Below are 14,902 nucleotides of genomic sequence, written 5' to 3' on the forward strand. Positions count from 1 at the left end.
GGCAAAATTGTGGAACGTATATAACAAAAACTATACATTTCTTAGGATTGAAAACGGTTTTAAATGAACATATGATCTTTATTTTAGGTCCTTTTCTACTCTTTATTTCGAAAAATTAAGTTTAAGTATGTTTAATTTTAATTTTTCAAAAATACCTCGATTTGCGATTTTTCAATGATACACTGTTTTATTTGAAATTGACAACACATTGGAAACTCGCCTTTTTTAGTGGTTTATTTTTGCATTCCTATTGGAGCGATTCTATTTGAAGCCTTGTGGATGAAATGGTCTATTGAATGTTAAATAAGCTATGATGAAATGGTCTTCTGAAATGTGGGTTCTTGTGGGTGCTTTTAGGTACTTGTGGATGCTTATAGGTACTTGTGGGTTCTTGTGGGTACTTGTGGGTGCTTGTAGGTACTTGTGGGTACTTGTGGGTGCTTGTAGGTACTTGTGGGTACGTGTGGGTGCTTGTAGGTACTTGTGGGTGCTTGTGGGTACTTGTGGGTGCTTGTGGGTACTTGTGGATGTTTGTAGGTACTTGTGGATGTTTGTAGGTACTTGTGGATGTTTGTAGGTACTTGTGGGTACTTGTGGATGTTTGTGGGTACTTGTGGGTGCTTGTAGGTACTTGTGGGTACCTGTGGGTGCTTGTAGGTACTTGTGGGTACTTGTGGGTGCTTGTAGGTACTTGTGGGTACTTGTAGGTACTTGTGGGTACTTGTGGGTGCTTGTGGGTGCTTGTAGGTACTTGTGGGTACTTGTAGGTACTTGTGGGTACTTGTAGGTACTTGTGGGTACTTGTAGGTACTTGTGGGTACTTGTAGGTACTTGTGGGTACTTGTAGGTACTTGTGGGTACTTGTGGGTACTTGTAGGTACTTGTGGGTACTTGTAGGTACTTGTGGGTACTTGTAGGTACTTGTGGGTACTTGTGGGTGCTTGTAGGTACTTGTAGGTACTTGTGGGTACTTGTGGGTGCTTGTAGGTACTTGTGGGTGCTTGTAGGTTCTTGTGGGTACTTGTAGGTACTTGTGGGTACTTGTGGGTGCTTGTAGGTACTTGTGGGTGCTTGTGGGTGCTTGTAGGTACTTGTGGGTGCTTGTAGGTACTTGTGGGTGCTTGTAGGTACTTGTGGGTGCTTGTAGGTACTTGTGGGTACTTGTGGGTGCTTGTGGGTACTTGTGGGCGCTTGTGGGTGCTTGTAGGTACTTGTGGGTACTTGTGGGTGCTTGTGGGTACTTGTGGGTACTTGTGGGTGCTTGTAGGTACTTGTGGGTGCTTGTGGGTGCTTGTAGGTACTTGTGGGTGCTTGTAGGTACTTGTGGGTGCTTGTAGGTACTTGTGGGTGCTTGTAGGTACTTGTGGGTGCTTGTAGGTACTTGTGGGTGCTTGTAGGTACTTGTGGGTACTTGTAGGTACTTGTGGGTACTTGTGGGTGCTTGTGGGTGCTTGTAGGTTCTTGTGGGTACTTGTAGGTACTTGTGGGTGCTTGTAGGTACTTGTGGGTACTTGTGGGTGCTTGTGGGTACTTGTGGGTGCTTGTGGGTGCTTGTAGGTATTTGTGGGTGCTTGTGGGTGCTTGTAGGTACTTGTGGGTGCTTGTAGGTACTTGTGGGTGCTTGTGGGTGCTTGTAGGTACTTGTGGGTGCTTGTGGGTGCTTGTAGGTGCTTGTGGGTACTTGTGGGTGCTTGTGGGTACTTGTGGGTGCTTGTGGGTACTTGTAGGTGCTTGTAGGTACTTGTGGGTGCTTGTAGGTGCTTGTAGGTACTTGTGGGTGCTTGTAGGTACTTGTGGGTACTTGTAGGTACTTGTGGGTGCTTGTAGGTACTTGTGGGTGCTTGTAGGTACTTGTGGGTGCTTGTAGGTGCTTGTAGGTACTTGTGGGTGCTTGTAGGTACTTGTAGGTACTTGTGGGTGCTTGTAGGTACTTGTAGGTGCTTGTAGGTACTTGTGGGTGCTTGTAGGTGCTTGTAGGTACTTGTGGGTGCTTGTAGGTACTTGTGGGTGCTTGTAGGTGCGTGTGGGTACTTGTAGGTACTTGTGGGTGCTTGTAGGTACTTGTGGGTGCTTGTAGGTACTTGTGGGTGCTTGTAGGTGCTTGTGGGTGCTAGTAGGTGCTTGTGGGTGCTTGTAGGTGCTTGTGGGTGCTTGTAGGTACTTGTGGGTGCTTGTGGGTTCTTGTGGGTGCTTGTAGGTACTTGTGGGTGCTTGTAGGTACTTGTGGGTGCTTGTAGGTACTTGTGGGTACTTGTAGGTACTTGTGGGTACTTGTAGGTACCTGTGGGTGCTTGTAGGTACTTGTGGGTGCTTGTGGGTGCTTGTAGGTACTTGTGGGTGCTTGTGGGTGCTTGTAGGTACTTGTGGGTGCTTGTGGGTGCTTGTGGGTACTTGTGGGTGCTTGTAGGTACTTGTGGGTGCTTGTAGGTACTTGTGGGTGCTTGTAGGTGCTTATGGGTACTTGTGGGTACTTGTAGGTACTTGTGGGTACTTGTAGGTGCTTGTAGGTACTTGTGGGTGCTTGTAGGTACTTGTGGGTGCTTGTGGGTACTTGTGGGTGCTTGTAGGTACTTGTGGGTACTTGTAGGGGCTTGTAGGTACTTGTGGGTGCTTGTAGCTTCTTGTGGGTGCTTGTAGGTACTTGTGGGTGCTTGTAGGTACTTGTGGGTGCTTGTAGGTGCTTGTGGGTACTTGTGGGTGCTTGTAGCTACTTGTGGGTACTTGTAGCTACTTGTGGGTGCTTGTAGGTACTTGTGGGTGCTTGTAGTTACTTGTGTGTGCTTGTAGGTACTTGTGGGTGCTTGTAGGTACTTGTGGGTACTTGTGGGTGCTTGTAGGTACTTGTGGGTGCTTGTAGGTACTTGTGGGTACTTGTAGGTGCTTGTAGGTACTTGTGGGTGCATGTAGGTACTTGTGGGTGCATGTAGGTACTTGTGGGTGCTTGTAGGTACTTGTGGGTGCTTGTAGGTACTTGTGGGTACTTGTAGGTGCTTGTAGGTACTTGTGGGTGCATGTAGGTACTTGTGGGTGCATGTAGGTACTTGTGGGTGCTTGTAGGTACTTGTGGGTGCTTGTAGGTACTTGTGGGTGCTTGTAGGTGCTTGTAGGTACTTGTGAGTGCTTGTGGGTGCTTGTAGGTACTTGTGGGTGCTTGTGGGTGCTTGTAGGTACTTGTGGGTGCTTGTGGGTGCTTGTGGGTACTTGTGGGTGCTTGTAGGTACTTGTGGGTGCTTGTAGGTACTTGTAGGTGCTTGTAGGTGCTTATGGGTACTTGTGGGTACTTGTAGGTACTTGTGGGTACTTGTAGGTGCTTGTAGGTACTTGTGGGTGCTTGTAGGTACTTGTGGGTGCTTGTGGGTACTTGTGGGTGCTTGTAGGTACTTGTGGGTACTTGTAGGGGCTTGTAGGTACTTGTGGGTGCTTGTAGCTTCTTGTGGGTGCTTGTAGGTACTTGTGGGTGCTTGTAGGTACTTGTGGGTGCTTGTAGGTGCTTGTGGGTACTTGTGGGTGCTTGTAGCTACTTGTGGGTACTTGTAGCTACTTGTGGGTGCTTGTAGGTACTTGTGGGTGCTTGTAGTTACTTGTGTGTGCTTGTAGGTACTTGTGGGTGCTTGTAGGTACTTGTGGGTACTTGTGGGTGCTTGTAGGTACTTGTGGGTGCTTGTAGGTACTTGTGGGTACTTGTAGGTGCTTGTAGGTACTTGTGGGTGCATGTAGGTACTTGTGGGTGCATGTAGGTACTTGTGGGTGCTTGTAGGTACTTGTGGGTGCTTGTAGGTACTTGTGGGTACTTGTAGGTGCTTGTAGGTACTTGTGGGTGCATGTAGGTACTTGTGGGTGCATGTAGGTACTTGTGGGTGCTTGTAGGTACTTGTGGGTGCTTGTAGGTACTTGTGGGTGCTTGTAGGTGCTTGTAGGTACTTGTGAGTGCTTGTGGGTGCTTGTAGGTACTTGTGGGTGCTTGTAGGTACTTGTGGGTGCTTGCCCCGGGTACTTGTGGGTGCTTGCCCCGGGTACTTGTGGGTGCTTGCCCGGGTACTTGTGGGTGTTTGTAGGTACTTGTGGGTGCTTGTAGGTACTTGTGGGTGCTTGCCCCGGGTACTTGTGGGTGCTTGCCCCGGGTACTTGTGGGTGCTTGCCCCGGGTACTTGTGGGTGCTTGTAGGTACTTGTGGGTACTTGCCCCGGGTGCTTGTGGGTACTTGCCCCGGGTGCTTGTGGGTACTTGCCCCGGGTGCTTCTGGGTACTTGCCCCGGGTGCTTGTAGGTACTTGCCCCGGGTGCTTCTGGGTGCTTGCCCCGGGTGCTTGTAGGTACTTGCCCCGGGTACATGTAGGTGCTTGTGAGTGCTCGTAGGTACTTGCCACAGGTGTTTGTAGGTACTTTTCCTCCTCCATAGGATTAACATTACACTAAATTTTGGAAGCTCGTAACTCTGGTTGTATTAGAGATTCGGGGATATCCTTTGATTATTTAGTCCTATTTGCCCCTTCCCTCCTTCGTTAACATTTGCTCCATAGGATACTCCATATACGGGGAAAACCTGGAAAACTCAGGGAAGTATATGGGGAAAAGCCTGGAAATCTCAGGGAAATTTGTTTTCCAAAAGTTGTATGAACCTTGTTATGGAACATATCTTTTAAACTTATGGTTTTAGTTATATAAAGTTTTACCAAGAAGCGATATCTAGTTTACTAGGGAGAAGGTATGAGATGCCTAAGTATTCGCGCGCCATAGTCCCAGTCCCACTTTCAAAATACAAAGGGGGACGTAAAAGGAGGCCGGGCTATTTCGCCTCTCCTCAGTCGGAAAACACGTAGTTTTCGTCATTCGCGTCGCGTTAACGTGAGTTTTCTGGTCCGTGACCAAATAAGGATATTTTAAACTGGACATTAGGCCAGCGACTTTCCTGACTTGGAATAAATAAACTGGTCCATGACCATTGACCAGAGCACGTCGTCTGCTAAACTAAAGAAGTGGATAATTAAAATATTAGAATTTTAATGTGTGGAGTCTGGTTACCCTTGAACTTTCTTAGTAGTCTCGTGGACCACTGACCCCCCCCCTCCGATTTAATTTTTGAACTGGAACAGGCAATTTTTAAACTGGTCATTTGCCCTTTGTCACCGCCTTATTTCCCACGCTGGCGCGAGTTGCTTTGCGTTGTCGAGTGCGTGATGGAGTTGGCTATGCCTGGAGTCCCAACCTTGAAGGAGAGAGGAAAGGAGTAGAAACCCCCATACCTATAGCGTTGCCTGTGTACCCCCACCTACGGCACCATAGTCCTCCCAGCATCCTTAGCGGTTAGGTAGGGTCGTACTGGACGAAATTGTAAAGGGCGCTCCCTCTATCTTCAAAATAGAAGCTAGTTCTCATACAAATAAAATGGCGCTACGCGGCAGCACTTAGCAATCGCCTACCGAAGGGTAGGGGCGTGCGCGAGATACATTGGGAGAGATACGGTGCCGCAGGTATCATTTCCAATCCATCTCAACTCCCTTATCCCTGCCCCAGCCCCCGCGACTTCCAACCACTAGCATAGCCCACTCGATCACGCTCTCTTTTCCCCGGCTACATATTTTGAAGATGGCGCTTTTTAGGCTTATTAACAATCTTGGTTCAACTTTGTGAACTTTTAGGGTAGCCCTGACTATATTTTGTTTAAGGTTTTAAGCTTAATATCAAACAGACGTTACTTTATGCTACAAAAAAGTTTGAAATTGACAATCTTGGATCGTCTTTGTGAAGTTTTAAGGATATCCGAATTTCATATTGGGCTTTTGACAATTTTGCGCTAAATGTTAAACGGACATAAATCAGAATTTTTAAAAATTTTGTAAAATTGTCTATTTGGTCCTATTTCTGGAATTTTTAGGGGGGCGCCGCGCGTTTCCATAAATGATTGTAAAAAATTGGATTATGTTAATTACAATAAGAATACAAACTTTTATTGATTTACGTTTTTTTTGAAGTATCATTATAAATAAATGTTTGATTGAGCTAAAGTTATGGTCCCCTTTATATATGTTTCTGCTTAGTGCAGATTTTGAAAATGTAAAACAGTTTCTTAACATTCTTAATTAAAATGAAGACTGAAGGAACAGATATTAATCAAAAATGTCTTGATTAGAATCAAGACCTAAAAAGTATCGATAAGACTGAGGTTATCACTTGTCTGAAGGATCAGATATTAATTTTTCTTTTTAATTGAAACTTAAATGCATGCTTAAGAAAAAACAACGTTCCATTACCGTTTTCCGTTGAAATAAATTATTTTACTCGTAATCAATTTCAAAAATTTACTTATCTCGGCTTTTCGAGCACAATTCCATTCCCCGAAAACATTTTATCATTACATTAATTACTTTTGGGAGATAACGTGTCAAAATATCCTATAAAACAATAAAAAACTGTAATAGCGGTCTGTTTAGCCATGACAACAACCTTTTAAAAGTTACAAGCACTATATAACACTTTCGAGACTAACAGGACCTGAGCAAACTATAGCTTAACCTGCTACTACTAGGACCAGGGAGAATTGATATAACTGGAGTTGAAATTTCATTATGTGCGACCTGCGGCCTTGAAACTCTCCCATTGTCCCAGTGTGTGTAGAACATAATTTTTCGCTGTTATCTGCCAAAATCAATCTTTCTATGTAGTGCCGCCTCCTCAATTGAATTTTTCATGATATATTAAGGTTTGAACGAACAAAATTCTAGATTACTATTTTCACTACCATGTCCCTCTGCTAACTTGAAGCAAAATTTCCTCTCTTTTTGCTGGTCATTACCGGTGCCATTCCCTTGACTTTCTGTTCGTTATAACTACTATCATGAGTTTATTTATTTCAAACCAAAATATAAAAAAATGGTTTCTTTTCCTTTTGTGCTACTTAGAATTTACAAATGTATATAACGTTGTGCCGTGCCATATCAAATAGTCTCTAACCATTGTTAGAAACTAAAGAGAGAAATTGGGCAGTAACACTAATCATGCCCTGAACTATGAGAAAGAACAATACGACGGTTGACTAAAGTACACTTGATATTACATCATTTTGCAAAACCGCGAGTAAAAATCTTACTGTCCCTATTGAATTTGGCGCCATTGGTTTTAGAATAATTAAAATGTTCCACTGCGAAGCATGCCGGTCACGAATGGGTATGTAACGTCTTTAGGAACCTTTTAAAACGCAAAACCATACACGTACTCTCCCAAAAGTAATTAATGTAATGATAAAATGTTTTCGGGGAATGGAATTGTGCTCGAAAAGCCGAGATAAGTAAATTTTTGAAATTGATTACGAGTAAAATAATTTATTTCAACGGAAAACGGTAATGGAACGTTGTTTTTTCTTAAGCATGCATTTAAGTTTCAATTAAAAAGAAAAATTAATATCTGATCCTTCAGACAAGTGATAACCTCAGTCTTATCGATACTTTTTAGGTCTTGATTCTAATCAAGACATTTTTGATTAATTTAAAAGAGGAAACAGAAAGGAAAAAGCCAACGGCACGCTGTGTTCCCAAGTACTGACTGCGCTCGACGCTGCTTAACTTCGGTGATCGGACGAGAACCGGTGTTTTCAGCGGGATATGGCCGTTGCCGAGAGTGCTAGTTAATAATTCGAATTTAATTAACCTTCATATTTATAAAACAATAACAAAAAGAACATATGTTTGGATTTTTCATATCTGGTGGAATTTAAAAGAGGAAACAAAAAGGAAAAGCCAACGGCACGCAGTGTTCCCAAGTACTGACTGCGATCGACGCTGCTTAACTTCGGTGATCGGACGAGAACTGGTGTTTTCAGCGTGATATGGCCTTTGCCGAGAGTGCTACTTAATAATTTGAATTTAATTAACCTTCATATTTATAAAACAATAACAAAAAGAAGATATGTTTGGTTTTTTCATATCTGGTGGAATTTTAAAGAGGAAACAGAAAGGAAAAAGCCAACGGCACGCTGTGTTCCCAAGTACTGACTGCGCTCGACGCTGCTTAACTTCGGTGATCGGACGAGAACCGGTGTTTTCAGCGGGATATGGCCGTTGCCGAGAGTGCTAGTTAATAATTCGAATTTAATTAACCTTCATATTTATAAAACAATAACAAAAAGAACATATGTTTGGATTTTTCATATCTGGTGGAATTTAAAAGAGGAAACAAAAAGGAAAAGCCAACGGCACGCAGTGTTCCCAAGTACTGACTGCGATCGACGCTACTTAACTTCGGTGAGCGGACGAGAACCGGTGTTTTCAGCGTGATATGGCCGTTGCCGAGAGTGCTAGTTAATAAATCGAATTTAAATTAAGTGAGACAAATTAACCTTCATATTTTTAAAACAATAACAAAAAGAAAATATGTTTGCTTTTTTCATATCTATTGGAATTTAAATGAGGAAAAAAAAGTAAAAAAGCCAACGGCACGCAGTGTTCCTAAGTGGTCTCCCTCCCAAGTACTGACTGCGCTCGACGCTGCTTAACTTCGGTGATCGGACGAGAACCGGTGTTCTCAGCGTTATATGGCCGTGGCCGATAATGTTAGTTAATAATTCGAATTTAAATTAAGTGAGACAAATTAACCTTCATCTTTTTAAAACAATAACAAAAAGAAAATGTGTTTGCTTTTTTCATATCTATTGGACTTAAAAGACAAAAAAAGTGAAAAAGCTAACGGCACGCAGTGTTCCTAAGTGGTCTCCCTCCCCAGTACTGACTGCGCTCGACGCTGCTTAACTTCGGTGATCGGACGAGAACCGTTGTTTTCAGCGTGATATGGCCGTTGCCGAGAGTGCTAGTTAATAATTCGAATTTAAATTAAGTGAGACAAATTAACCTTCATATTTTTAAAACAATAACAAAAAGAAAATATGTTTGCTTTTTTCATATCTATTGGAATTTAAAAAAGAGGAAAAAAAGTGAAAAAGCCAACGGCACGCAGTGTTCCTAAGTGGTCTCCCTCCCAAGTACCGACTGCGCTCGACGCTGCTTAACTTCGGTGATCGGACGAGAACCGGTGTTCTCAGCGTGTTATGGCCGTGGCCGAGAGTGGTAGTTAATAATTCGAATTTAAATTAAGTGAGACAAATTAACCTTCGTATTTTTAAAACAATAACAAAAAGAAAATATGTTTGCTTTTTTCATATCTATTGGAATTTAAATGAGGAAAAAAAAGTGAAAAAGCAAACGGCACGCAGTGTTCCTAAGTGGTCTCCCTCCCAAGTACTGACTGCGCTCGACGCTGCTTAACTTCGGTGATCGGACGAGAACCGGTGTTCTCAGCGTTATATGGCCGTGGCCGATAATGTTAGTTAATAATTCGAATTTAAATTAAGTGAGACAAATTAACCTTCATCTTTTTAAAACAATAACAAAAAGAAAATGTGTTTGCTTTTTTCATATCTATTGGACTTAAAAGACAAAAAAAGTGAAAAAGCTAACGGCACGCAGTGTTCCTAAGTGGTCTCCCTCCCCAGTACTGACTGCGCCCGACGCTGCTTAACTTCGGTGATCGGACGAGAACCGTTGTTTTCAGCGTGATATGGCCGTTGCCGAGAGTGCTAGTTAATAATTCGAATTTAAATTAAGTGAGACAAATTAACCTTCATATTTTTAAAACAATAACAAAAAGAAAATATGTTTGCTTTTTTCATATCTATTGGAATTTAAAAAAGAGGAAAAAAAGTGAAAAAGCCAACGGCACGCAGTGTTCCTAAGTGGTCTCCCTCCCAAGTACCGACTGCGCTCGACGCTGCTTAACTTCGATGATCGGACGAGAACCGGTGTTCTCAGCGTGTTATGGCCGTGGCCGAGAGTGGTAGTTAATAATTCGAATTTAAATTAAGTGAGACAAATTAACCTTCATCTTTTAACAAAAATTGTATGATAACATATTTATGGAGATAGATAAGAACAACTTTTATAATTAAACATAGAAACTAACATATCTCTTAAAATTCTCGCGTGATCAACTGGTTTCACGTCAAATAAATAGCTATAGTCCCATCAGAACATAGAGACTAGAAACCCCAAGGAGTGGCAGGTCCCCCGCTCTACAAGCGCAAATAATATGTTGCTCATAAATTGGTACATGAGAGCTTCCGGCCCGTTTAATTTTGCTTAGCGGAAGTCGCCGTGTACCCATTGCGTGTACCATGAAAAAGGGCAACAAGTTGAGGCATTCCTGCCACTCCTTGGGGTTTCTAGTCTCTATGATCAGAATCAGCAAGAGCTATTTGTATTAATTCCTCCATGTTTTTTTCGCCAAGCTGAGAACTACGCGTTTTACGTCACGTTATCCAAAAACCTGACTATTTTCATTGGTGACCGAGCTGGCTCAACGCTGAGCACCGTGCCGTCAAAATTCATAACCAAAATCCCGTTCTGTAGGACACTGCTAACAGCGCTGAGCTCTGCTCAACGCGGCCCAGACTTCCACCATGATTATAAAATCTTAGCCTGGTTATTTAAAAGTGTAATTAACTTTCGGCTCACTCTGAACCGTTAATGTCTCTGCATTACAGAAACGAAAACCTAGCGTTTACTTTATGGTTCACTAGGCCTATTGACAGATGAAAGTTCATTTGACCAATATAGTGGCGTTCTTCTTGAAATCACTTTAGAAAGGATTATGCTATAAACAGATGTAGTATAGCTTAAGTAATATATAAACATCGATTTCAAATAATAATATTAAAAAAAGTTCTTGGGATATCAAAATGAAACAGAGCTTTATAGCTACAAAACCACTAAAGGCATCGAAATTACGAAAAATATTTCCATATATTAATTATACATTATGAGAAACCAAATATTAAGGTTTTGTAGGATTTCTTTCCACAAAACAAAGCGAACTGCTAACGCGATGCACTAACGGACGGACATACACAGACTAAAACATAGACTGCTTTTTAACTCTTTCCGTTTTAATTTTGAGTTGAGAAACAAGATTATCTTAAATATTAAAATAAATATAATTAATATTAAATATTTTCTTCGTTAGTTGTTCGCCTTATTGAGCGTTACATCGCGTTGATAAAGAACAATTAGACATTCTTGAGAGACTTGACTAATATTGGCGTTTGAAATGAAGCATACGCCGGTTGCATTACCTTACTCAAATAGGTAGTATATAAGGGTGTCGAACTACAGCTAAAAGCAAGAACAACCGCAATTGCGAAAACCTTTGGTGGACAACCCACCCTAGGGAGGCTAGACGTTTCTCGTAACCCTAGCTGATCGCCGCGAATGTCTTAAACCCAACGATGACGATGGAGTAGAAGCCAGGTGTACAGACTGGTGTCCAAGTGGAATGGACGAAGACCAGAAGATGGTGGTGATTAGAAGCCAGTATGTACAGACTGGTGTCCATGTGGGATGGACGAAGACCAGAAGATGGTGGTGATTAGAAGCCAGTATGTACAGACTGGTGTCCATGTGGGATGGACGAAGACCAAAAGATGGTGGTGATTAGAAGCCAGTATGTACAGACTGGTGTCCATGTGGGATGGACGAAGACCAAAAGATGGTGGTGATTAGAAGCCAGCATGTACAGACTGGTGTCCAAGTGGAATGGACGAAGACGAGAAGATGGTGGTGTGAGAACTCAAGTAAAGGAGCCATTTCCGTGACTGTGAAAGCAGTTCGGAAATGGCGAACACGTTTGCTCCGATTTGGAAACTGCGAACGCGGTCACGTGGGTGTAACAAAAGACACACACACACACAGACACACACACACGTCGAAATTAGAACCTCTCCGTGACATACGTCACTCGGAGAGGTAAAAAGTCAAGGTTTTTACACAATACCTGACGAGCATTTAACTTTTGGGCTTCCGTGGCGCAATGGTTAGCGCGTTCGGCTGTTAACCAATAGGTTGGTGGTTCGAGCCCATCCGGGAGCGGTGTTGTGAGGTCTCAGATGTGACGTAAAAAGTCATGGTTTTTGCACAATACCTGACGGGCATTTAGCTTTTAAACGTAAACAAACAACCCGTTTTTCGCGGCCACAGGTTCGAAACCGCGAAGTTTTTTTTTATAATTATCCGAACATTTGTGTCAAGGTCACATTATTAACATCCCCGTATCTCTGGTAGAACCAGAGTTACGAGCCTCCAGAATTTAGTCTAATGGATTTCCTATGGAGGGGTTTGTTTGTTTACGATTAGCTTAATTACTCGACTACTGTTTGTCGTAGCTCAATGTTTTTAGTATGGTTAGATGAGGGACAAATTGGACTATAACATACTCAAAGGACATCCCCGTATCTACAGTAGAAACAGATTTACGAGCCTGCAAAATATAGTCTAATGCATTTTCTATGGAGGGGTTTGTTTGTTCACGTATTGCTTAATTACTTGACCCTGTTCTTTCGATTAAAAATAATAACATATCTTTAGTGTAGCGGTTATCGCATCCGCCTCACCCCGGAAGGCCACAGGTTCGAAACCGCGAAAATTTTTTTTGCTTGGAACATGCAAAGACCTTTATAATTATCCGAACATTTGTGTCAAGGTCACATTATTTACATCCCCGTATCTCTGGTAGAACCAGAGTTACGAGCCTGCAAAGTTTATTTTCAAAAATCAAAAGTAACCTTCTAACAATAAGTGAGACAAAAAATAAGTTGACGACGATATTGAGGTAGCCTCAAGTTTAAAGTATCCTTGTATGGGGAGCAAAGAGTACTATAACATATCCAAAGGAGATCCCAGTATCTCTTGTAGAACAAGAGTTATGAGCCTCCAAAGTTTAGTGCAAAAATCATAAGTAATATAATAAAAATAAGTTAGACGATACCAAAGTTGACGAACATTTTGCTTAATATCTCGGCCCTTGTTTGTCGTAGCTCAATGTTTTTAGTATGGTTAGATGGGGGACAAATTGGACTATAACATACTCAAAGGACATCCCCGTATCTCCAGTAGAAACAGAGTTACGAGCCTGCAAAGTATAGTCTAATGCATTTTCTATGGAGGGGTTTGTTTGTTCACGTATTGCTTAATTACTTGACCCTGTTCTTTCTATTACAAATAATAACATATCTTTAGTGTAGCGGTTAAAGCATCCGCCTCACTCCCGGAAGGCCACAGGTTCGAAACCGCGAAGTTTTTTTTTATAGTTATCCGAACATTTGTGTCAAGGTCACATTATTTACATCCCCGTATCTCTGGTAGAACCAGAGTTACGAGCCTCCAGAATTTAGTCTAATGGATTTCCTATGGAGGGGTTTGTTTGTTTACGATTAGCTTAATTACTCGACTACTGTTTGTCGTAGCTCAATGTTTTTAGTATGGTTAGATGGGGGACAAATTGGACTATAACATACTCAAAGGACATCCCCGTATCTACAGTAGAAACAGATTTACGAGCCTGCAAAATATAGTCTAATGCATTTTCTATGGAGGGGTTTGTTTGTTCGCGTATTACTTAATTACTTGACCCTGTTCTTTCGATTAAAAATAATAACATATCTTTAGTGTAGCGGTTATCGCATCCGCCTCACTCCCGGAAGGCCACAGGTTCGAAACCGCGAGGTTTTTTTTTTTGCTTGGAACATGCAAAGACCTTTATAATTATCCGAACATTTGTGTCAAGGTCACATTATTTACATCCCCGTATCTCTGGTAGAACCAGAGTTACGAGCCTCCAGAATTTAGTCTAATGTATTTCCTATGGAGGGGTTTGTTTGTTTACGATTAGCTTAATTACTCGACTACTGTTTGTCGTAGCACTAATTCTTAGTATGGCTAGATGGGGGACAAATTGGTCTATAACATACTCAAAGGACATCCCCGTATCTCCAGTAGAAACAGAGTTACGAGCCTGCAAAGTTTATTTTCAAAAATCAAAAGTAACCTTCTAACAATAAGTGAGACAAAAAGTAAGTTGACGACGATATTGAGGTAGCCTCAAGTTTAAAGTATCCTTGTATGGGGAGCAAAGAGTACTATAACATATCCAAAGGAGATCCCAGTATCTCTTGTAGAACAAGAGTTATGAGCCTCCAAAGTTTAGTGCAAAAATCATAAGTAACATAATAAAAATAAGTGAGACGATACCAAAGTTGACGAACATTTTGCTTAATATCTCGGCCCCTGTTTGTCGTAGCTGTTTTAGTATGGTTAGATGGGGGACAATTTGGACTATAACATATCCTAAGGACATCCCCGTATCTCTAGTAAACACAGAGTTATGGGCCTGCAAAGCATAGTCTAATGCATTTCCTTTGGACGGGTTGTTTGTTTACGTTTAGCTTAATTACTCGGCCCCTGTTTTTCGTAGCTCAATGTTTTTAGTATGGTTAGATGGGGGACAAATTGGAATATAACATACTCAAAGGACATCGCCGTATCTACAATAGAAACAGAGTTACGAGCCTCCAGAATTTAGTCTAATGTATTTCCTATAATCCAATTTGTCCCCCATCTAACCGTACTAAAAACATTGAGCTACGACAAACAGTAGTCGAGTAATTAAGCTAATCGTAAACAAACAAACCCCTCATAGGAAATCCATTAGACTAAATTCTGGAGGCTCGTAACTCTGGTTCTACCTGAGATACGGGGATGTAAATTATGTGACCTTGACACAAATGTTCGGATAATTATAAAAAAAAACTTCGCGGTTTCGAACCTGTGGCCTTCCGGGAGTGAGGCGGATGCGATAACCGCTACACTAAAGATATGTTATTATTTTTAATCGAAAGAACAGGGTCAAGTAATTAAGCAATACGTGAACAAACAAACCCCTCCATAGAAAATGCATTAGACTATACTTTGCAGGCTCGTAACTCTGTTTCTACTGGAGATACGGGGATGTCCTTTGAGTATGATATAGTCCAATTTGTCCCCATCTAACCATGCTAAAAACATTGAGCTACGACAAACAGTAGTCGA

The 14,902-nt window shown here is 41.9% G+C and overlaps 9 pseudogenes; all 9 read right to left on the reverse strand.

Annotated features, from left to right (window-relative positions):
• Window positions 1-7,506: 7,506 nt before the first annotated feature.
• Window positions 7,507-7,609, reverse strand: LOC149701415 (5S ribosomal RNA; annotated as a pseudogene).
• A 346-nt stretch (window positions 7,610-7,955) lies between these two features.
• LOC149701416 (5S ribosomal RNA) lies at window positions 7,956-8,058 on the reverse strand (annotated as a pseudogene).
• A 121-nt stretch (window positions 8,059-8,179) lies between these two features.
• Window positions 8,180-8,282, reverse strand: LOC149701417 (5S ribosomal RNA; annotated as a pseudogene).
• Window positions 8,283-8,419: 137 nt separating this feature from the next.
• LOC149701418 (5S ribosomal RNA) lies at window positions 8,420-8,538 on the reverse strand (annotated as a pseudogene).
• Window positions 8,539-8,672: 134 nt separating this feature from the next.
• LOC149701419 (5S ribosomal RNA) lies at window positions 8,673-8,791 on the reverse strand (annotated as a pseudogene).
• Window positions 8,792-8,929: 138 nt separating this feature from the next.
• Window positions 8,930-9,048, reverse strand: LOC149701420 (5S ribosomal RNA; annotated as a pseudogene).
• A 137-nt stretch (window positions 9,049-9,185) lies between these two features.
• On the reverse strand, window positions 9,186-9,304 carry LOC149701421 (5S ribosomal RNA; annotated as a pseudogene).
• A 134-nt stretch (window positions 9,305-9,438) lies between these two features.
• Window positions 9,439-9,557, reverse strand: LOC149701422 (5S ribosomal RNA; annotated as a pseudogene).
• Window positions 9,558-9,695: 138 nt separating this feature from the next.
• Window positions 9,696-9,814, reverse strand: LOC149701423 (5S ribosomal RNA; annotated as a pseudogene).
• Between the last annotated feature and the right edge of the window lie 5,088 nt (window positions 9,815-14,902).

The sequence above is a fragment of the Phalangium opilio genome, unplaced genomic scaffold, assembly GCF_054372755.1.
Source record: "Phalangium opilio isolate 3A_F unplaced genomic scaffold, DU_Popi_V2 ptg000019l_1, whole genome shotgun sequence".
Classification (NCBI taxonomy): domain Eukaryota; kingdom Metazoa; phylum Arthropoda; class Arachnida; order Opiliones; family Phalangiidae; genus Phalangium; species Phalangium opilio.